The sequence below is a fragment of the Coregonus clupeaformis genome, unplaced genomic scaffold (assembly GCF_020615455.1).
Source record: "Coregonus clupeaformis isolate EN_2021a unplaced genomic scaffold, ASM2061545v1 scaf2261, whole genome shotgun sequence".
In the NCBI taxonomy this organism is placed as follows: domain Eukaryota; kingdom Metazoa; phylum Chordata; class Actinopteri; order Salmoniformes; family Salmonidae; genus Coregonus; species Coregonus clupeaformis.
Window position 1 is genome coordinate 32,442 of NW_025535715.1, and position 22,056 is coordinate 54,497.

Below are 22,056 nucleotides of genomic sequence, written 5' to 3' on the forward strand. Positions count from 1 at the left end.
TTTTTCTAAGAGTAACTACTGCCTCTTCACCTATTTCTCCCTCTCTCCTGCCCTGTACCTCTCTTCCTGTGTTGCTGCCAGCTTCTTTCCCTCTCCACCAATCCAACCTCGCTCTTTCTCCCTCTCTCTGTCTTCCACTCAGCTTGTTTTCTTCTTGCCTCTCTGTCTCCCTACCCTCCTTCTCTTCCTTGTCTCTCTCTCTCTTCTCTTCTCTCCCTCTGTTGCTGCCCGACTTGCTCCTGACTTCTCCTCCCTCCCACTCTATTCCACTCTACCCTGCCTCTCTCTCTCCGTCTCTGTTGTTCACTTTCTCTTTCTCTGCTCTCTATGTTCAGTAGTGCAACATGAGGCAGTCTGTGGCTATCTGTCTGTTTGGACTCTCAGCTCTGCTCCACGGTGAGGGAATTTCATTCTCTCTCTCTCTCTCTCTCTCTCTCTCTCTCTCTCTCTCTCTCTCTCTCTCTCTCTCTCTCTCTCTCTCTCTCTCTCTGTGTGTTTGTGTATGTATATTTGTGTCTACGTGTACGTACAATATGTGTGTGTGTGTATTGCGCATGTGCGCAATGCGTGTATGTGTGTGTGTGTGAGAGAGACATATTGCACTCTATTTCAAACCACTGTATGCATAATGACACTGCACCGACACAGTTAATTTATGCAACTTTGTATAGACAGTGTATGGCTGGGTGCAGGATCAGCAGTGTATGGCTGGGTGCACGGTCAGCAGTGTATGGCTTGGTGCATGGTCAGCAGTGTATGGGAAGGTGCAGGATCAGCAGTGTATGGCTTGGTGCAGGATCAGTAGTGTATGTTTGGGTGCAAGGCCATTGATATATGAGATAACTCAACCGTACAGTTCCAGCTGTATAGAAGAGAGAAGAGAGGAGAGGGAAATGAACAGAGAGGGAGGAGAGAAGAGGAGCAGGAATAAAGAGAGACAACAGAGAAGAACGATCACAGAGCTTACAGGTTAGGATGTTGTTCATCACAGTTGTAAAATCAAACCCTCCTGTCTGTTTTAATCCATTATTGGTTGATTTATTCCTCTCTGCACCAGCAGCAGCATCTTAGATGGCTAACATCTTGTGACTGTATATTGATATGATCCATCTAGTTACTGCATATTGATGCTCTTTCTGTGGGGTGATATTCACCAGAGTAATACAATCAGACCCCTCGCCAGACCTCAGTCTTAAGGGGGGCATATGAAATGCATGGGAGGGCAGGGCACAATTATTATTAGCCTACAGTATGTATATTTAATAAAAAAAATCCCTCAAGTGGGGGGGGGGGGGCACAAGCATTTTTGGGGGCGGGCCCGCCCATAGCGACGGGTGTGAATACAATACAATACATTGCAATACAACACAACAAATGAATCCCCACAAAGGTCATTTACAAGCATTGTGGTGCATAATAGTATATTACATACAAACGCAACATGCTGCTATACAGACTGTACTCTACTGTATGTGGGCCTACATTCACTCGTTAGACATTGCTACAGAATTTAATCAACTGCACAGATACATTAAGTCTGATACAGTTGTGAAACGGGAATGAATGAAGTCAGTCCACGATGGAGCTGCTAGAAGTGAGGTTCCTGTCCTCCTGTCTGTCTGTCTGTCTGATTGTTTGTCTGAGTTGAAGGTTTTTAGTGTTTAATGCATCACTATTTCCAGCGTGGAATAGATCAGGCGTTTTAACGACCACAGAAAGACTGTCTGTTACTGGTCGATCCCCTTAAAGGTAGAGTCAGCGAAATGTCGTTGCATGAACAGCAGCGTAGATATTGCGATGAGCAAGATGCAATACTTTGCTCTCACACAGTCACACACAGTATCTGCGTATGTGCACAGGTTCGCTTCACGCTATTACAATGTGGTAGCCAGGGGACCGAAAGAGAGGTTTAGCCTTGCTCTCCAACGTTTTTAGTTGTTGCGGAAATTGACCCACTACGCTGTTTACTTTGTTAATCTACGTCATATCGCTGACTCTACCTTTAACAATTAATGGGCCTGTCTGGATACTCCATCGATCTCTTCATTCTCTCTCCTCTTGATTCTCCTCTTTCACCCTCTCTTCACTTCCCCGCCCTCTGCCTCTTCCAGTCATCTATACATCTCTGTACTCGTTTTCAAACAGCTTCGTTCAAAACCATTTGAAACCGTTCCGTTCAAATGATCTCTTCTTTCTTTTGGTGTCTCTGTTCTCATCATGTTTTTATCTCTGTCACTCCCTTCTCTATTCATCTTTTGTTCTCCTACAGCTCATCTCTTCCAGCTGTTTTAGATATTCTTCCTCTCTATCAGTGCAATCATATCTCTTTCACTTTACTCCTTTCTCTTTCCCTTTCTATATATTTCTCTCTCTCATTTTTCCAGGGGCGCAACATTCACTGGGGACTGGGGGAATGACCCCCCAAAATTCTGAAATTGCATTTATCATTGCATAGTGATACCAAAAACAGCATTGGTGTGCTTTAGGACCATGTGGACACCTTAGAGCAGTCGGGTATGCTGTTTGGAGGTTTTAGACGGCTGGATTTAGGACCACACGGATACCACAGAGCGGGTGGACAGGCTGTGTGAAGGCCAAGCTTCTGAAAGGCTGGCTGGACCAGCATGGGAGAGTTGAACAGAGGCAGCTGTTGTCAGTCCGTATGTGTTGTGCTCTTTCTCTGAGTTGTAAAAGCAAGCAGAGCAGAAACTGGCTACTCTTTAGTTGACTGATGTAGCTGGCTAGGTAAATGCTGTTTAACTTAACAGAAAAAAAACTAAATGAGTGTTTATTCCCAGTGCTGAGCTAGTAGTGTAACTGACATGTAACGTTAGCTAATGTTTCATACCCTCTTGACTGAGGTGAATGAATTAGCTAGAGAGTAGCTACCACAGCCAGTTCAGCTCTAGCCTGTAGCTACAGTATATATATATATATACACTACATTACCAAAAGTATGTGGACACCTGCTCGTCGAACATCTCATTCTAAAGTCCCCCACCCCCCACCAAAGTTGTGCTCCTGCATTTTTCCTTCTGTCTTCTGGAATGTAGCTGTCTCTTTGTAACTGTCTATGTTGACTCCTCTGATCCACTGTCTTCCTATTCTTTCCCTCTCGTCATTGCACTCTCTCTCTCCCGCTCTCCTCCCTCCTCCTCATCCCTTTCCCTCCTTTCCACTCCTTATCCCCCTCCTTCTCTCTCTCCCTCCCCCTCTCTCAGTCTCTGAGCAGGGTCCCCACCAGCGTAATCTATTGAGGGAGCTACTGAGGGACTATAACCGTATGGAGAGACCTGTGGCCAACGACTCTCTACCACTCACTGTCCGATTCTCCTACACTCTCTTACAAGTCATGGATGTGGTACGCTCCCATGTTCTCTTACACACACACACACACACACACACACACACACACACACACACACACACACACACACACACACACACACACACACACACACACACACACACACACACACACACACACACACACACACACACACACACACACACACACACACACACACACACACACACACACACACACACTAATTTAACTGTCTTGTCTTATTCCAGGATGAGAAAAACCAGATCCTCACCACTAATGCCTGGCTTCAGATGGTGAGCATGTCTGTGTGTGTCCATGCATGTCCATGCATGTGTGTGACTCTGCATGTGTGTCCATGCGTGTGTGTGTGTGTGGCTCCCTAGCTGTGTTTAGACAGGCAGCCCAATTCTGATATTTGTTTCACTAATTGGTATTTTGCTCTGAAAAACATCTGACGTGAAAAGATCTGATGTGATTGGTCAAAAGACCAATTAGTGGAAAAAAGATCAGAATTGGTCTACCTGTGTAAACGCAGCCCCTGTAACCTTAATAATTTATTGACTGGATTTATATAGCAATGGTTTGACCACTACCTTCAGTGGAACCAGTCAGAATACCCAGGAGTGAAAACCCTTCGCTTCACTACTGACCAGGTCTGGATACCTGATATACTACTGTACAACAGGTGTGGGTCTCTCTCTCTCTAAAAATGTATTTGTTTATTTAACTTAAAATATCAAGGCAACCAGCTGCAATAGGGTTTCTTATTTGCTCAACAGAATAGCATAGATAGCAAGACCTTTGCACACCTGGATTGTACAATATACTGAGTTAGGAAGGAAGCCTGTATCTTTGTAATGACTGGGTGCATTGATACACCATCCAAAGTGTAATTAATAACTTCATGCTCAAAGGGCTATTCAATGTCTGCTTATTAATTTGTTACCCATCTACCAATAGTTACCCTTCTTTGCGAGGCATTGGAAAATCTCCCTGGTCTTTGTGGTTGAATCTGTGTTTGAAATTCACTGCTCGACTGAGGGACCTTACAGATCATTATACAGTGGGGAAAAAAAGTATTTAGTCAGCCACCAATTGTGCAAGTTCTCCCACTTAAAAAGATGAGAGAGGCCTGTAATTTTCATCATAGGTACACGTCAACTATGACAGACAAAATGAGAAAAAGAATTCCAGAAAATCACATTGTAGGATTTTTAATGAATTTATTTGCAAATTATGGTGGAAAATAAGTATTTGGTCAATAACAAAAGTTTCTCAATACTTTGTTATATACCCTTTGTTGGCAATGACACAGGTCAAACGTTTTCTGTATGTCTTCACAAGGTTTTCACACACTGTTGCTGGTATTTTGGCCCATTCCTCCATGCAGATCTCCTCTAGAGCAGTGATGTTTTGGGGCTGTCGCTGGGCAACACAGACTTTCAACTCCCCTCCAAAGATTTTCTATGGGGTTGAGATCTGGAGACTGGCTAGGCCACTCCAGGACCTTGAAATGCTTCTTACGAAGCCACTCCTTCGTTGCCCGGGCGGTGTGTTTGGGATCATTGTCATGCTGAAAGACCCAGCCACGTTTCATCTTCAATGCCCTTGCTGATGGAAGGAGGTTTTCACTCAAAATCTCACGATACATGGCCCCATTCATTCTTTCCTTTACACGGATCAGTCGTCCTGGTCCCTTTGCAGAAAAACAGCCCCAAAGCATGATGTTTCCACCCCCATGCTTCACAGTAGGTATGGTGTTCTTTGGATGCAACTCAGCATTCTTTGTCCTCCAAACACGACGAGTTGAGTTTTTACCAAAAAGTTCTATTTTGTTTTCATCTGACCATATGACATTCTCCCAATCCTCTTCTGGATCATCCAAATGCACTCTAGCAAACTTCAGACGGGCCTGGACATGTACTGGCTTAAGCAGGGGGACACGTCTAGCACTGCAGGATTTGAGTCCCTGGCGGTGTAGTGTGTTACTGATGGTAGGCTTTGTTACTTTGGTCCCAGCTCTCTGCAGGTCATTCACTAGGTCCCCCCGTGTGGTTCTGGGATTTTTGCTCACCGTTCTTGTGATCATTTTGACCCCACGGGGTGAGATCTTGCATGGAGCCCCAGATCGAGGGAGATTATCAGTGGTCTTGTATGTCTTCCATTTCCTAATAATTGCTCCCACAGTTGATTTCTTCAAACCAAGCTGCTTACCTATTGCAGATTCAGTCTTCCCAGCCTGGTGCAGGTCTACAATTGTGTTTCTGGTGTCCTTTGACAGCTCTTTGGTCTTGGCCATAGTGGAGTTTGGAGTGTGACTGTTTGAGGTTGTGGACAGGTGTCTTTTATACTGATAACAAGTTCAAACAGTTGCCATTAATACAGGTAACGAGTGGAGGACAGAGGAGCCTCTTAAAGAAGAAGTTACAGGTCTGTGAGAGCCAGAAATCTTGCTTGTTTGTAGGTGACCAAATACTTATTTTCCACCATAATTTGCAAATAAATTCATTAAAAATCCTACAATGTGATTTTCTGGAGAAAAAAAATCTCAATTTGTCTGTCATAGTTGACGTGTACCTATGATGAAAATCACAGGCCTCTCTCATCTTTTTAAGTGGGAGAACTTGCACAATTGGTGGCTGACTAAATACTTTTTTCCCCCACTGTATGTGTGGGGTACAGAGATGAGGTAGTCATGAAAAAATCATATTAAACACTAATATTGCACACAGAGTGAGTCCATTGTTTAACACTATTATTACACACGGAGTGAGCTTCTTTTTTTTTTTTTTTACTCCTGAACTTATTTAAGCTTGCCATAAAAAAAAGTTCAATACTTATTGACTCAAGACATTTCAGCTTTTCATTTTTCATTAATTTCTAAACATTTCTAAAAACTTTATTCAACTTTCACATTATGGGGTATCTTGTGTAGTCCAGTGACACAACATCTCAATGTAATCAATTTAAAATTCAGGTTGTAACACAACAAAATGTGGATAAAGTCAAGGGGTTGTGAATACTTTCTAAAGGCACTGTAAGTGAATATGTTTAAAATGAATCTCTTTATGACAATACATTATAATAAATTACATATTAGTGATGAGTTGTTCGCGAATGAACGGCTCTTTTTGAACAGATATTTTTGGTGAATGTCGGGAACCGTATCGTATCTGTGAAAGAGTCATTCATTTGGCTCCCTGCTACTGCTGCCTTTTGAGCTCCAGACAACCATTATCTGTAGATTAAAACATTCTCTGAAGATGTTCATTCCTCACTGCAGGAACAATAGTTATTGAGGAGAGAGCCAAGCAATCTAATTTAGTCCTGGGAAAATGTATTTGAACTCACATTTCACTATCTGCATAATGGTAGGGAACATTTTAGGCTTTACATTAGAAATGTGCTATTTTTTATGGGTTTTTCTCACATTTTTATGCGCTACTAAATGAAGAGCCGTTAGGGAGCAAAATGAACGGCTCATTACGTGAGTGGCGCCAAAAGATCTGGCTCACCGAAAAGACTTGGGATGCTCATCACTAGTTACACCCTAACACAGTGATCTGAAACTCCTGGTTTACAGGCCATATCAAGCCTGCTTGCAAAGTTATGTGTAATTCCTTTTGGAATTCAGCCAGAGTGAGGATATCCAGATTAACAGATTGGATTAGTTTAGAAAAATGTATTTTATTTATCTTTGTGTAGCATAAGATGAATCAACCAAACAATGTGTATGCAAAAACACAGGTATTAAACCAAACAATTCTGAAAATCATCCTGCATGCTGGGAAATATGTCAATGATGGGCGTGGCTTTGAGCAAACTATAAATCATATTGCAGCTGGTTGCCTTGATATTTTCATTTGAATCAACTTCAACGCTATTTTGAAGTCTATTCAACTTCCAGAATAAGGCTGATTAAGCAACTGGTTAAGTTGGCTTTTTTGAAGTGCACACACACACACGCACACACACGCACGCACACGCACGCACACACACACACACACACACACACACACACACACACACACACACACACACACACACACACACACACACACACACACACACACACACACACACACACACACACACACACACACACACACACACACACACACACACACACACACACACACACACACACACACACACACACACACCATGCTGATCTTTCTTTTTTGTCCATGTCAGTGCCCATGATAAGTTTGATGCCACCTTTAAGAGCTACGTGCTGGTCAACTCCAGTGGCTTCTGTGAGTACCTACCTCCAGGTACGTCTATAGATCAACCTTTTTTCTCTCTTTTTATTCCTCTCTGACCGTCCTCTCTCATTTTAGAGAGTGGGGTAAGTTGAGCCACACTTGTTTCTAGGAAATCATACACAAAATGTATTATTTGATCAAATATTTGTCTGTGAAGGAAGAAACTAAATGGGAAAAGTGGTAAGCAAGTTATGTCCAAAAAAAGTATTTTCACCAAGTCAAACAAATGTATTGTGTTAGAGGTTTCATGATGCTTATATCTAAACATTTACATTTACGTCATTTAGCAGACGCTCTTATCCAGAGTGACTTACAGTTAGTGCATACATTATTCTTTTTTATTTTCATACTGGCCCCCCGTGGGAATCGAACCCACAACCCTGGCGTTGCAAACGCCATGCTCTACCAACTGAGCTACCTCCCTGCCGGCCATTCCCTCCCCTACCCTGGACGACGCTGGGCCAATTGTGCGCCGTAGATCAAAGTCACATCAGTTGGGGTCTCTATAAGCTTCAATATGAGGTCCTAAACCTAGCATGAAAGTACATCCTTGTAGCTGTGTGGGCTAATATAATCAAAATGTTTGCCTTAGGGTAAGTTGAGCCAATGGCCATGGGCTAAGTTGAGCCTTTTTTGGACAAGCTGTGTTTTCAAAACTGTAGTGTTTACATTCATTCTGATTATTTCCAGGGATTCACAACATCCTGAAATATATGTAGATATCTTTGTTAGAAAGAATACTATACAGTGAGCACCATAATTCATTGGACAGTGACCATTTTTTTGTTATTTTGGTTCTGTACTCTAGCACTTTGAGTTTGAAAGGATACAATGACAATGAGGGTTAAGTGCAGACTGTCAGCTTTAATTTGAGGGTATCCTAAGTGGCGCAGTGGTCTAAGGCACTGCATCGCAGTGCTAGCTGTGCCACTAGAGATCCTGGTTTGAATCCAGGCTCTGTCGTAGCCGGCCGCGACCGGGAGACCCATGGGACGGCGCACAATTGGCCCAGCGTTGTCCAGGGTAAGGGAGGGAATGGCCGGCAGGGATGTACCTCAGTTGGTAGAGCATGGTGTTTGTCGATGCAAATGAAGCTGGCTGTCATAAGGCTCAGAAATGAAAATCAATCAAGCAGGAACATTGCAAAAACCCTGGCCATGCCCAAGTCAACAGTTTGGTTCATCATTAACAAGAAAAAAACAACCGGTGAACTCAATTATGTCAACAGACCTGGTAGACCGAGGAAGACCACTGTAGTGGATGACCGGAGAATACTCTCTATGGTGAAGAAAACCCCCCTGACAACAGCCCAACAGATCAAAAACACTCTCCTGGATGCAGGTGTAGATGTGTCAAAGTCTACCATACATAGAAGACTACACCAGCAGGACTACAGAGGGTACACTACAAGATGCAAACCACTGATAAGCCTGAAGAACAGAAAGGCGATATTACTGGCTGAGTCAATCACCGGATCTGAATCCAATTGAACATGCATTTTACATGCTGAAGAGGAGACTGGAGGCAATAAGTCCCCGAAACAAGCAGGAACTGAAGATGGCTGCAGTACAGGCCTGGCAGAGCATCACCCGGGAAGATACCCAGCGTCTGGTGATGTCGATGCATTGCAGACTTCAAGCAGTCATTGCATGCAAAGGATATGCGACCAAATATTAACAATGATTACTTTATTCTCATTATGTTAAACTGTCCAATGTTTTTTGATGCCCGAAAATGGGGGGGACCATGTACAAAAGCTTCTAGAATTTCTAAACGGTTCATCCGATATGTATGAAAATACCCTCAAATTAAAGCTGACAGTCTGCACTTCACCCTCATTGTCATTGTATCCTTTCAAACTCAAAGTGCTAGAGTACAGAACCAAAATAACAAACAAATGTTCACTGTCCAATTAATTATGGTGCTCACTGTATTTCCCTTGATGCTGAATGTAACAAATGGCTCAACTTACCCCACTTTCCCTTACCGGTAATGCACTTCTCTCTCAATCTCTCTTTAATTTCTCCCCCTCTCCCTTCTCTCACTCCCTCTCCCCCCACATCTCTCACCACCCCCTCTCTCCCTGTCCCAGGTATTTTCAGCAGTGCGTGTGAAGTGGACGTGCGTTGGTTTCCCTTTGACATCCAGCACTGTGAGCTGAAGTTTGGCTCGTGGACGTTTGACGGCTGGCTGCTGGACCTCCAGATGCAGGAGGCTGACCTGTCAGGATACATGTCCAATGGAGAGTGGGAACTGCTGGGTGAGAGACAGCTCTGTCTGCCCCCCGATCCAGCTTGTCCCTCCACACTTTACTCTCCCTCTCCTCTTTTCCATCCCTCTTGTATCTCTCTCTCCTCTGTCTTATTTTCTAATCTCTCCCCCCTCTTATAGGTGTACCAGGTGATCGTCATGAGATATTTTACGAGTGCTGTACAGAGCCCTACTCTGACGTGACCTTTGTTGTGACCCTACGGCGGAGAACTCTGTTCTACGCTCTCAACCTCCTCGTCCCCTGTGTTCTCATCTCCTCCTTGACACTGCTGGTGTTCCTACTGCCAGCCCAATCGGGGGAGAAGATAGGTCTAGGTGAGGAGAGGGGGAGGAGGAGAGGGGGAGAAGAGGGGAGGAGAGGGGGGGAAGAGGGAGAGGTGTAAGGGAAAGATAGAACAGAGGGAAGATGAGGTGTAAGGGAAAGATAGAACAGAGGGAAGATGAGGTGTAAGGGAAAGATAGAACAGAGGGAAGATGAGGTGTAAGGGAAAGATAGAACAGAGGGGAGATGAGGTGTAAGGGAAAGATAGAACAGAAATAAATGATACTTCAGAGTGATGAAGTTTCTCCGTCAGTAATTCTACAGCGGTTCAAGAAAACCTGGAGGGAGAAAAGGGGGTGGGGAGGGACAGAGATGGAAGGAGAGAAGGGGGGTAGGGGAGGGACAGAGATGGAGGGAGAGAAGGGGGGTAGGAGAGGGACAGAGATGGAGGGAAGAAGGTGGGGGAGGGGAGGGACAGAGATGGAAGGAGAGAAGGGGGTAGGGGAGGGACAGAGATGGAGGGAGAGAAGGGGAGGGGAGAGGGAGAGAGAGATAGGGGGGAGGGACAGAGATGGAGGGAGAAAAGGGGGTAGGGGAGGGACAGAGATGGAGGGAGAGAAGGGGGTAGGGGAGGGGAGGAACAGAGATGGAAGGAGAGAAGGGGGTAGGGGAGGAACAGAGATGGAAGGAGAGAAGGTGGTAGGGGAGGGACAGAGATGGAGGGAGAAGGGGGTGGGGAGGGACAGAGATGGAGGGAGAAAAGGGGGGGTGGGTGGGGAGGGGAGGAACAGAGATGGAAGGAGAGAAGGGGGTAGGGGAGGGACAGAGATGGAGGGAGAAAAGGGGGGTAGGGGAGGGACAGAGATGGAGGGAGAAAAGGGGGGTGGGTGGGGAGGGGAGGAACAGAGATGGAGAGAGAGATGGATGGGTGGGGTGAGTTGGCAGAGAGATGGAGACTTGTACTACCCAAAAGTATTGCTGTATTTCCCAGCGTAAATGTATCGTATTGCCCATCTCTCTCTCCAGGCATCACAATTCTTCTCTCTCAGACTTTCTTCATGTTGCTGGTGGCTGAGATTATGCCAGCTACCTCAGACTGCATTCCACTGATAGGTCAGTGACTGTATGTGTGTGTGTGTGTGTGTGTGTGTGTGTGTGTGTGTGTGTCTGTGTGTGTGTTTGTGTGTGTGTGTCTGTGTGTAAGTGTACTATAATACTGTCTCTCCATCCTAGGTCAGTATTTTGTGAGCACCATGGTTACCGTAGGGATGTCAGTGGTGGCGACTGTAGTTGTACTTCAGTACCATCACCACGACCCCAACAGTGGAGACATGCCTCAGTGGGTAAGGCTCTAGGTCTGTCTATTGATCCTGAAATGTGTCTGTGACTGTCTGTGTGTGTTCCTCTCATATCTGTGACTGTCTGGACCTTCTGTATGTCCTGTACTTTTTTCTCAGGTGTAGTTGGTTCTACTGCAGTACATTCCCTGGTTCCTCTCATCTACTTACTATATGTGTGTGTGTGTGTGTGTATCTAATCTGTGTGTGTGTCCTCTCCCTCTCTCTCAGTTGGTTCTGCCGCAGTAGGTCCCTGGGTCCTCTTGCCTACTATCTCTGTGTGTGTCTCTCTCAGGTTGAGTTGGTTCTACTCCAGTGGGTTCCCTGGTTTCTGAGGATGAAGTGTCCAGAAGAGTGGGGCGAGCTCACACCCCACCACAGCCCCTCGAACCCCCAGACCAAGACCTTCTCCTCTCCCCCCACTACACCCACCACGGCCCCCTTAACCTTCCCCCAGAGCCTCACCTCTCTGCAGGCCAGTCTCAGGCAGCCCCTACCACACCCACTGTCCAATCCTACCCTCCAGTCCTATCCCAACCATAATCCAAACCCCCAGCCTAATATCCACCTTAACCCAAATCGAAATCCCCAGCCCCTTCTTAACCTACACCCCAGCCCTAATACCAATCTCCCCTCCACCCCCCACCCTCAGCCCAATGGACACCTGCCCTGCATGGGCTTCCAGATTCTTCCTGAACCAGACCCTGCTGTCACCTGGAGAGGAGGAAGAGGAGGAGGAGGAGGAAGAGGAGAAGAAGAAAGAAGGGGTTCTGACACCCGATCCTCCAACACCACCCACCCTCCCCCACAACGTTCGGTAGCCCCCCGCCACAACCCCCCACATCTCCAGATCCTGACCCCTCATCCTCAGGTTCCAGCTGTGTAGAGGACGGGGTTGGAGCAAGGGGAGTGGGTACGGGCCATGCCCAGGCCGGGGTGTTCCAGGCTGGGGAAGCGGAGGCCCAGCTCCAGGCCCTGCTGGCGGAGGTGCGGTTCCTGGCCGAGGGTCTCCGTGAGCAGGACCGCAGGGTGAGCGTGGCAGAGAAGTGGCAGTTTGCAGCAGTGGTCATCGACCGTCTGTGTCTGGTGGGGTTCAGTGTGTTCAACATCATCTGTACCATCGCCATCCTCATGGCCGCACCCAATTTTGTGGAGGCCGCCTCCAAGGACTTCTTCTGAGAAGGAGCCCAGCTGCTTCTAAATCGTTGGCGCCACTCCCAAAAAATATGGATAAAATGTACATACATATTTCTGCCGAGATGAGCTTCTGCCGAGATGTTGCATTTGATGCATTCAGAGTCTTTTGGGATTTTCATAGAGGTAAATGGAGATGGGCAAACCCATGCTTAAGCTTATTTATTTAAAGCCGCTATGCTGCATCAGTTGGGCTACAAGTTATAATGCTTTTAAAGATAAATTAATATTTCAGGTGTCAACATAATTACATTTTCATTCATTTTGGAGTAGAATGTCCTTTTAAAAAGTCACCAGAAGTGACCATCTAACAGTTGTTCTACAAAAAAAAAACATCCCGGGGGAGCATGCCCCCGGACCCCCCTGCACCCAGAAAGGGGGTGGGAGACTATGCAGCGATTTCAGTGGGAACAGAAATTGTATTTGAATTCCATAACTTAGAATTTGTATTAAGATATTGAATTTGAATTCTGTGCAACTACTGTGCATTTCTTCTGTCTTCCGGGTCTTCATGCCCAGTTTGGCTAATGTAGGGAGTTATGTGTCCAATCCTTCGCTGATAATGATGTTATTGTCCTTTGGCCATGTGTTAATTCATGTGATATGTGTGATGATGGGAACTGGACAGAGAGGGGTCAGAAGTCATATTGGGCTGGCACCAGGTTTTGTGGCTTCAGCTCATCACTGCTTCAACCAAAATAACCACACACACACACACACACACACACACAAATAAATAAAACATAACTGGTTGTTGACAGGCTGTCTGGAGGAACTACAAAATAAATGATCTACTTTACGGTCATGTCTTGTCTTTTCTGGACGGTCTCTCTCCGATCGAAGAGTAGTTAACGCAGAGGGAGAGGTACAGGAAGAGAAAGAGAGAGTGAGATGCAGAGACAGAGAGAGAGGCAGAGAGAAATGCGGAAAGAGAAAGAGAGATATTCACAGAGAGAGAGTGAGATAGAGAGAGGGGAGGAGGGGTGATATGCAGAGAGAGATAAGGAAGGGGGGGTAGAGAAAAGTGCTGACAACGCTAAAGGTAGAGACACAGGGTTTAACTGATTGGACATTACTGGAGGCGGGTGATTGGCGGCTAGTTCTCTCTCTGACGGCAGTACTAAACAGTTTCACTGTAAAGTAATGGGAGAGACACACACAGATGTGCTCTCAAATGTTTACATACAAATCCGAAGACATATCAACTGAATCTTCGGTCAATAAGGAGCCACCATCTGACTGTCCAATGGATAATTGTCTTACCACTCTCATTAGAGGGATTGGGAGCGAGAGAGAGAGAGAGAGAGAGAGAGAGAGAGAGAGAGAGAGAGAGAGAGAGAGAGAGAGAGAGAGAGAGAGAGAGAGAGAGAGAGAGAGAGAGAGAGAGAGAGAGAGAGAGAGAGAAGAAAGAGAGAGAGAGAGAGAGAGAGAGAGAGAGAGAGAAAGAAAGAGAGAGAGAGAGAGAGAGAGAGAGCGAGGAGAGAGAGAGAGAGAGAGAGAGAGAGAGAGAGAGAGAGAGAGAGAGAGAGAGAGAGAGAGAGAGAGAGAGAGAGAGAGAGAGAGAGAGAGAGAGAGAGAGAGCAGCTGGGGGCTGTAATATGTCCATTCTGATTTAAGATGCGAGAGAGATGGAGAAAGAGTGTGTGAGAGAGATATCGCAGATTAAAGGTCAAGATAGCAGAAACATGATTGACAAGTGAAGCAGCCTATGGGAGTGAGGCAGGATGATCCATTGAGTAAACAGACATCAGAACTAAGCCTGTTGGAGATTCAATTCCCAATTCAATCATTTACAGTTTTTTACGATTGTTTACACACTAAAATTAAAATTTCCACACAATTAGCAAAATTGTACTCCAATGAGCAAAACACCTCTACAGATTTGCACAACATTACACACAATGTCCGCCTCACCCTTTTTGCAAAACATTACACACAGTGATTTGTAAAACTCTACACACATTTTCACACCTTAGACACAGATAAGGATCGTGAGGTTACTTCCTTGTAATTACAAAGCACCGGATTGCCAATTACCACACTAATGAACGAATTGGATAAACACATCTACCAGGTGTGGAAGCACACATGTGCTAATTTGAAAACGCAGCACTCAGATGTGCTATAAAAGGCAGCAGGTGAGTTCACCTGTCTTCAACAAAAATGGAAGGAGTTAGAAGAAGAAGAAGAGTGAGAATGAGAGGGGGAGCTCAAAGAGGAGATGAAGGCGGTAGAGGAAGAGGAGAAGGAGGTAGAGGAAGAGGCATAGGTAGAGGAGAAGAAGGTAGAGGAAGAGAAGGAGGTAGAGGAAGACACCTAGGTAGAGGAAGAGGTAGAGAAGGACTTGAAGAGTTGATAGAACCTGAACAAAGAAGACGTGGACCAAATTTGACTCGAGAAATCCGTGCAACACTTATTGACCATGTTATCAACCATGGACTGACACTGATGGAAGCTGGACAAAGAGTTCAACCAAATCTCAGCAGAAATACTGTTGCGTCAGTAATTCGGACATTTCATCGAGAAAACAGGTAAGCTAACCACACAGTATACATTGAAACTGAAGCTTGTATAATCAATATTGTTTACTGTGACATTTGACAGTAGGCTGCATATATATATATATATATATATATATATATATTTATTTATTTTTATCTTATTTTGTTTTTACATAGGATTGAGGGTCGAGGACACCAAGGTGGAAGGGGCCCTATGTTTAGTCGTGCACAAGAGGCCGCCATTGTGAACATGGTTTTGGCCAATAATTGTATCAGGCTACGAGAAATCCAAGCCAATATCATCAATGATGACAATATTTTCAATAACATCTGTCAACATTAGGTCGAATCCTAAAGAAAAATCTAATATACATGAAGCAACTGTATCGGGTACCATTTAACAGAAATTCAGAGAGAGTGAAACATCTGCGCAATGAGTATGTGGAGGTATGCATTGTTCATCTGACTATGGTGTGGTATCATGCACTGCTCATAATATTCTGTCACAAAAAAAATACTGTGCTATAGATATTGAATAGCATCCTATTTTCTTTAATGTGTTTCAGAGAGTCTTGCAAATGGATGCTGCTGAAATTCAACATGAATTTATATATGTGGATGAGGCTGGATTTAACCTTGCAAAAACAAGAAGAAGAGGGAGAAATGTAATTGGGCACAGGGCAATCACCAATGTGCCAGGGCAGCGAGGGGGTAACATCACCCTTTGCGCTGCTATCACACAAAATGGGGTCCTCCACCACCATGCAAATCTGGGACCCTATAATGCAAATCTGATACTTGCATTTCTTGACCGATTGCATGAGATTGTCACAGCATTACACCAAGTGGACCAGATGCGGTACATTGTCGTTTGGGACAATGTCTCATTTCATCGGGCTGCTCTAGTCCAGAACTGGTTCCATGATCACCCTGATTTTGAAGTTTTATACCTTCGCCCATACTCCCCCTTCCTGAATCCTATAGAATATTTTTTTTCAGCGTGGCGGTGGAAGGTATATGACCTGCGGCCTTATGACCGTTTGCCCCTCATTCAGGCCATGGAACAGGCATGTGATCTTATTGAAGCAGCTTCAGTGCAGGGGTGGATTCGTCACACAAGGCGATTCTTCCAACGGTGCCTTGCCAATGAAGACATAGCCTGTGATGTGGATGAAATGTTATGGCCTGATCCAGCCAGACGGAGAGACGGATAGTTACAGTATTCTTGTTGCTTTTACAGTAGTTTTCTTTCATTTCTGTTTACTTGTACTTTTCTTCAGAGTCAAAGTGTATGTACTGTAATTCATGCAGTAATTTTTATTTGTCTACGGATTTTATTTGTTTACAGTAATTGATATCATTGTTGGTTGATTACTGTAACTGATTATGGTAAGAAATACTGTAAGTATTGAAATAAATACTTGAAATATTCAGTCTGCAGCATCAAGTGTTGTGCAGTGCTTGGTAAGGTTATAGTAGGCCTACAGTATTTGTCTACATTCTCCTTATATCTCAAAACAAATCATGAATAATGTTGTGAGTTTCTCACTATTTTTTGTCACCTAAATTATCTCTCACATACAGTAAGAATGTCTGGCCAAAAATCTTTTTTTTTTTTTTTTTACAAATGTGTTTTTTATTTATCACAGCAGTGTAAAACTGGCTGCAATAGTGTATGATCATTGATGACTGTGTTGGTTAAATGAAAACAAATAGCATTTTCACAAATATGTGTATATGTTTTGACTGAAGTGTGTATGTTTTGACTGAAGTGTGTCATTTTGCAAACAATCTAGGAATTTTGCTAATTGATGTTTGGATAATTGTGATTATATTTTGACAAAAAGAACTCTGTTTTCAAAATCGCGTGTAAACAATTGAAAAAACTGTAATGACAATTCAATGTCACAGATAAAGGAAAACCCCACTGTAGGTTTACACTGTATTTAAAAACGGTGTGGTGTTGCCTCAACATCCAATGATAACATCCACCAGAGGATATTGAATCAGGTGTGTTACTGCTTGGCTGGAGCAAACTCCTGCACCCACACCTGCCCTCTGTTAGAATACTGGCCAGCCCTGTTCTAGAGGAACTGATCTAGTGTTTCTCAGTGAGAGGGAGACCCCTGCAGGTTGTTCTAAGCACTGCAGCTTCTCCAGACACACATGGACCAGCGCAGCAACTGAACCAGACACACAGTTAAAACAAAACCATAGACATATCAATACACACAGGGATGGAATGTAAGGATCTGGGCACTGGTCAGCCGAGCTAGTAGACAGCAATTTTTACCAGCCCAGGTCCAAAATCTGTGCTATGTGATAATAGAAAAGGCATAGATTGCACTAGCCGGCGTGCAAGTTTGGCACATTTTCTACTAGCCTGTTCTGAAAAGTACTAGCCACGGGCTAGCTTAATTTCCATCCCTGAATACATACCAACACCATAGACAGAGAGCAAGCAGCAGTAAGATTGGTCACTGACATGCCCCAAACTGACCACCCTCTACAGGATCTCCTACAGGGAGAGACAGCACTGGCAGAGTCCAGCATCAATGCAAGGACAAATAGACTGAAAAATTGGCCATAGCCACTGCTATCAGACCTTTTAATAACCAAATGTGACTTTTAAACTGTAATTTATTGTTAGCTTGTACCTTTTTAATTGAATGTAGTAACTTCTGTTTTTTAACTGTGCATTCTGCATAATTCAGTCGTGTCGATTGCGAGCATGAATGAAATAAATCAAATCAAAACCATAGACTGACAATAACGAAGGTTACGTATGTAACCACGGTTATGTGAGCAATATGGTATCCTTCCGCTCGGCCGGATACATTCCGAGTAAGAATTTCAGATTAGTCCCTTGTTCCGGGTAGTGCTGTGGCTGACCCCCTTAAATAGCTGCCGCCGCACTACTCCCATCTTGTTTCCTTTTCGAGGCGCCATAAATCACAGACAAGAGGATTGGAGTGATCCAATAGCTCACATAACTGTCGTTACATACGCAACCTTCGTTATGTAGCACTATATTGGATCACTCCAATATGGTGTCACAATACCAGATTAATCGGTGAACTAGGCATGGCCAGACAAGAGCAAAATCCCATAGGACTGAGCTCAGGGCAGTCATGGTTGCTCCAGGGAAGTGGAGGCAACACCCAACACGACCATCCCGACCTGGTTGGCGGCAGCAACATTGAGGGGAACTCCTTGGAGCAGGGCCCACGATGTAGCTACCCCTCTAGTAGAATGTGCCACCACAGCAGACGGCAAAGGCCGGCTGGGCAGCTGATATGCTGTAGTAATAGTGTCCACAATCCAATGTGAGAGTTTCTGTTTTCGATAGGCTCTTCCCCAGAACTCTCTGACCACAACACACAAACAGCTGATCCGACTGTCGTATTGTCTTAGTCTGTGTAACGTAAGTGTCTTAGTGCCCTCACCAGGCACAGCACACTTGGGGAAAAACCCAGCCCACTCACAGCCATGGGAGTTGCGTATGCGGACAAATGTAATGGCCGGTTCACATGTCTGTCAGACAGGACATTCGGCAAGAAAGAGCGGTTAGGCCGGATGGTAACACTCCCGTTGTCTGCACACATTCGGAAACATTCAGCGCTCACTGAAAGAGCATGAAGTTCAATAACCCTCTTAGTGGAGGTAATGGCCAACAGGAATGCCACCTTCATGGATAGGTGCTTCAAAGACGCTAACCCCAGGGACTCCAAGGGTGGCCTAGGAAGTGCTGACAGCACCACGTCAAGGTCCCAGTTTGGCACCGAACGGGCCTTCGCTGGACTCAGACGTCCAACTCCTTTCATAAACTTGGAGAACAATGGGTGGCCACTCGTGGGTCCCTCCAAGCCATCGTCATGGCACGCCGAAATTGCGGCCAAATACACTCTCAAAGTAGATGCCGCTCGGCCCGAATCAAGCAGTGATTGTAAAAAGTGTAAAACCGTTTGTATATCACACGACTCGGGGGCAACACATTATGACCCTCACACCATGAACAGAATATGCCCCACCGCATTTTATATGACGCGTTGGTGGAGGAAGCCCTGGTGTTCTGCAACGTGTTCACCACATTGTCCTGAATGCCTAGACTTGCCCATTTACGCCTCTCAGGGGCTAAGCCCAAAGCTGGAGGCGGCGTGGGTCCGGATGCCAGAGCGTCCCCCGAGCCTGAGAGAGAAGGTCGGGTCTCAGCGGCAGCTGCCATGGGGTCCCAGAGAGGAGGGACAACAGGAGGCTGAACCATGGTCGTCTCAGCCAGTATGTGGCTATCAGGAGCAGTCGGTGGCCCTTCAAACTGACCCTGTCTTGCGTAGCTGTGATCAGGGGAAATGGTGGGAACGCATAAAGTGTCGTGAGCGAGGGCATCCAAACCCAGAGGGCCTGGAGGGTCCGATATCGAGAACCAGCTGGGACAATGAGTGTTCTCCTGAGATGCAAAACAGGTGCACCTGCGCTCTCCCGACCTTTCCCACAGCTGTAACACCACCTGAGGGTGTAGACTCCAGTCCCCTACATCGGGCCATTTCTCGAAAGCATGTCTGCTGCCCGGTTCAAGACCCCGGGGATATGCACTGCCCGCAGTGGCGCTAAGCGGGTCTGAGCCCACAGTAAGAGCTCCCGAGCAATTTCGTGGAGGTGCCGAGATCTCAGTCCCCCCTGGTGATTGATATATGCCACTACCGTGGTGTTGTCTGATCTGACCAGGACATGCTTCCCCTCCAAGTAGGGCAGGAACTGTTGGAGTGCCAGGGGACAAGGAGCTGCTCAGATGGTGCTTCTTCCAGCTTGATATCAAGAGCGGTAGCCACTCTCGCTAAAAGCTCCTGTGTTTCTTCCGTCACCACTGGGGGTGCCTCCGTAGCTGTGCTTGGACTGGGTCGATCCCTAATGTGCTCGGAACACTGAAGCACTGTCACCCAACTCCATCTCGTCTCCAGCGTGGATAGAGAGTCGTCGCCGTCATCATCCCCCCGTAAAGCGTCCACTTCCTCCCGCAGGCGGATCAACTCCTCAGCCATACTGAGTTTGGAGGAGGGGGTGCCCAAAGCGGCCAAAGTGAGCTGCCGCGAAGACGCATCACCCCAGAGGGGGGAATACGGTCATCAGATGGGGAGGACTGTACTGTGGCCCTCATCCCCTCCCGGCGTGCTAAGCAAATACATTCTCCAAAGGCGGCGCAGGCCAAACAACTATTGGGTTCTCTAACCGCTCTCCGTGCGTGATCTAAACCAAGACAGGTCATGCAAGCAGAGTGTGCATCCCCCTTAGGCAGGGGTACCCCGCATCTCTCACAATGAAACATCATATTAGTTATGTACAGTCGTGGTAAAAAGTTTTGAGAATAACACAAGTATTGGTCTTCACAAAGTTGGCTGCTTCAGTGTTTTTAGATATTTTTGTCAGATGTTACTATGGTATACTGAAGTATAATTACAAGCATTCCATAAGTGTCAATGGCTTTTATTGACAATTAGTATGCAAAGAGTCCATTTTTGTAGTGTTGACCCTTCTTTTTCAAGACCTCTGCAATCCGCCCTGGCATGCTGTCAATTAACTTCTGGGCCACATCCTGACTGATGGCAGCCCATTCTTGCATAATCAATGCTTGGAGTATGTCAGAATTTGTGGGTTTTTGTTTGTCCACCTGCCTCTTGAGGATTGACCACAAGTTCTCAATGGGATTAAGGTCTGAGGAGTTTCCTGGCCATGGACCCAACATTTCGATGTTTTGTTCCCCGAGCCACTTAGTTATCACGTTTGCCTTATGGCAAGGTGCTCCATCATGCTGGAAAAGGCATTGTTCGTCACCAAACTGTTCTTGGATGGTTGGGAGAAGTTGCTCTCGGAGGATGTGTTGGTACCATTCTTTATTCATGGCTGTGTTCTTTGGCAAAATTGTGAGTGAGCCCACTCCCTTGGCTGAGAAGCAACCCCACACATGAATGGTCTCAGGATGCTTTACTGTTGGCATGACACAGGACTGATGGTAGCACTCACCTTGTCTTCTCCGGACAAGCTTTTTTCCGGATGCCCCAAACAATCGGAAAGGGGATTCATCAGAGAAAATGACTACCCCAGTCCTCAACAGTCCAATCCCTGTACCTTTGCATAAGTTTCCATAGCTGTCTAAGTTTATTCTAATCATCAGCATGACAGAGTGATCTCCAGCCTTGTCCCCGTCAACACTCTCACCTGTGTTAACGAGAGAATCACTGACATGATGTCAGCTGGTCCTTTTGTGGCAGGGGCTGAAATGCAGTGGAAATGTTTTTGGGGATTAAGTTCATATTTCATGGCAAAGAGGGACTTTGCAATTAATTGCAATTAATCTGATCACTCTTCATAACATTCTGGAGTATATGCAAATTGCCATCATAAAAACTGAGGCAGCAGACTTTGTGAAAATTAATATTTGTGTCATTCTCAAAACTTTTGACCACGACTGTATATTGTAATGAACACTAGTGAACTATTTAACTAACTATTTAAAACAAACATAAACAGAGGCAGTGGAAGCAGATCCACATACCTGGTTACAGCAGCACAGCCTTCTGCAGTGCCTGTACGCTCACCAACTCATAGAGCTATAGGCTGCTATACAATCCACCAACCAATGGATCAGACTGGATCCATGTTCAAACTGTTTCCTGCAAATTGCACTCATTACATCCTCCAGTAGGTGTCAGCACCACTCCATTGAGTCCTCTGTCCTGCTCTTTCCTGCTCAAAGTCACAGCGAATCAAACTGAAAGACGTCACTGTAATGTCCAGTAGGCTACAGTCAGTGCATCATATTATCATACGTCTTTCAGTCAAGTATACAAACAAATGCCAATTTTCAAAACAAACCCAAACTCTACCCCTAGGCACATGCCTA

General features: G+C 45.4%; 1 pseudogene; it reads left to right on the forward strand.

The window, feature by feature from the left end:
* The first annotated feature begins 294 nt into the window (after positions 1-294).
* LOC121542354 lies at positions 295-13,384 on the forward strand (annotated as a pseudogene).
* Positions 13,385-22,056: the final 8,672 nt, after the last annotated feature.